This window comes from Echinops telfairi, unplaced genomic scaffold (genome assembly GCF_000313985.2).
Source record: "Echinops telfairi isolate 266 unplaced genomic scaffold, ASM31398v2 ScPeMD7_5;HRSCAF=22, whole genome shotgun sequence".
Lineage (NCBI taxonomy): Eukaryota > Metazoa > Chordata > Mammalia > Afrosoricida > Tenrecidae > Echinops > Echinops telfairi.
In genome coordinates, this window is record NW_022103901.1 from 28935341 (window position 1) to 28937303 (window position 1963).

General features: G+C 58.3%; 1 protein-coding gene across 1 annotated transcript in view; it reads left to right on the forward strand.

Moving 5' to 3' along the window:
* Positions 1–206: 206 nt before the first annotated feature.
* FAM234A (family with sequence similarity 234 member A) overlaps positions 207–1963 on the forward strand; it is a 27402-nt gene continuing 25645 nt past the window's right edge. Inside the window, exon 1 of the mRNA XM_045286015.1 lies at positions 207–263. The gene's annotated coding sequence lies outside the window, so the exon portion shown is untranslated. The remainder of the gene's footprint in view (positions 264–1963) is intronic.

A 1963-nucleotide genomic window follows, 5' to 3' on the forward strand; every position in this document is an offset into this window, starting at 1 on the left:
CAGAGGCCAGACGCATGGTCCGCACAGCGCGCTCCGCCCGCTTGGAGGCGCCGAACCACACTGAGGCTGAGGGCGTAGCCAATCGGCGCTGCCTAGCAACCTCGACGTGATGACGGGGCGGGGCAGCAGCAAAAGTGGGGCGGGACCTCTCCGACGCAGCTCCTCCCACTCTCCCCGCCAGCCGGAAGTGACGCTAGGAGGCGTGGCCTTTGGCAGCGCGGCTTGTGGCTGGGAGAGTTGGAGGGTTCCAGGCTTTAGCGCAGGTGAGTGAGCGCGGCCTCGGCGTCTGCGGGCGTGCATGCCCGAGGGCAGCGGCGGGGGGTGGGGAGCTCGCTCCCGGGGCGCTTCACAGACCTCTGTCTCTGGCCACCCCGGCCTCGCAATTATCCGAGGGCCCCGTGACCCTGCCTCCTGGGACCCTGGCCCCAGGTTCCCGGTGATCCTGTCCCTGGGTTCCCACTCCACATGCGACCTTACCTCGACAGACCTGGGCGCCCTAGGCACCCCAGCTCCTCACGGAGCCCATCGCGAGGTAGCCCAGCACTCTGGTGACCCCCAAAACCTCTCACTGACCCAGGCCACCAAGGCACCTGACAGACCTCCATGGACCCCAGCCCTTAAGTGACCCCAGATCTGTGGCGACTGCCTGATTACAGACCCTGGCCAGGGGTGTCCCTGGCTCCTCACAGAACCTGAGGCAGACTCCAAGTGACTTGCCCCCATCCCTGAGACAACGCCAGGCCTCCACTGATCCTAGGTAACCTGGCCTCTCACAGATGCTAACCTTCACACCCCAACACCGCAGTGGTCCCCTCACAGACCCGGTCATCAGTGACCTCAGACCCTGGACACTTCTGGCCCACAGATGGCCCAGTTTTTCCACAGGCCCAGGCCCCTAGATGACCGCAGACCTGGGTGACACACCTTCTCACAGACCCAGGTCCCTCAGTGACCCCAGGTCTCGGGCGACCCTGGGTACCCACAGACCTGGGTTATGTTCATTTTCAAGCCCCCCCCCTCCCCCACCGTACCCTCACCACCTCCCTGCCATGCCCCTGCAAGGCTCTGCCCCAGCAGATACCCAAGGCCAGCCAGCTCCACCTGCTCTTCCTACCCCAGCCTCTAGGGACATACCTTTGTGTCTGGCTTCCCCATTCCAGCAACCTTGGATCAACTTTCATCCCAGCTTTCCCCTAATAGAGGACCCAATTTCCTATAGGAAACTTCTCGGGGGCCCTGGTGGTGCACTGGTGAAGCACTTGCCTGTTACCCAAAAGATGGGCAGTTAAATACAGCTTGGAGAATCCTTGGGGGTAGAATCTACTCGGTCGCACAAGATCATATTGAGTAGAGAAAATCCACAGCACCTAAAATAGCAGGTGACAACCCCCCGCCTCCCTGCCACTGTGGTTGCAGGGTGAGTAAGCTGGCTATTGCCATGGGCAGCAACCAGGGGAAGGCAGGCTGGAATAGGCTTTGAAGGCATGGATTTACTTACCGAAGGACAGAGGGCTGAGGGTGCAAGTCACAGAGCTGTGAGTCAGTGTGGCTTTGGAGGGACAGTGACTAGAACCAACATTGGGGATGGAGTTTGGGGCAAGGTGGCTAGTGAAGTAGAGCTGAGCCACCAGGGCAGAACGACCTGGAACCAAACTAGAAGGTGGTGGGGTTGATCTTTTTCTTCAAATTTGTCAGAAGTCATTAAGAGATCTTAAGATACTTTTTGCATTCTCGGGGGAGGGGGGATTCCAGAAAGCCACAAAAATGCAGGTGAGATGTCATAAGAAAAGGACCTAAAGCGTGGCCCTGAAAAGGAGCGGAGACATTGAAGAGAAGTTAGAATCTACAGGCTTGTTCCATGATTCACAGTGTACTGCGGAGCTCACTAAGAATTGGTCTTTTTGGAAAGTTTCCCCATTCTTAACACTTTAAAATCCTCCACAAAAGCTAGGCCACCTGGATG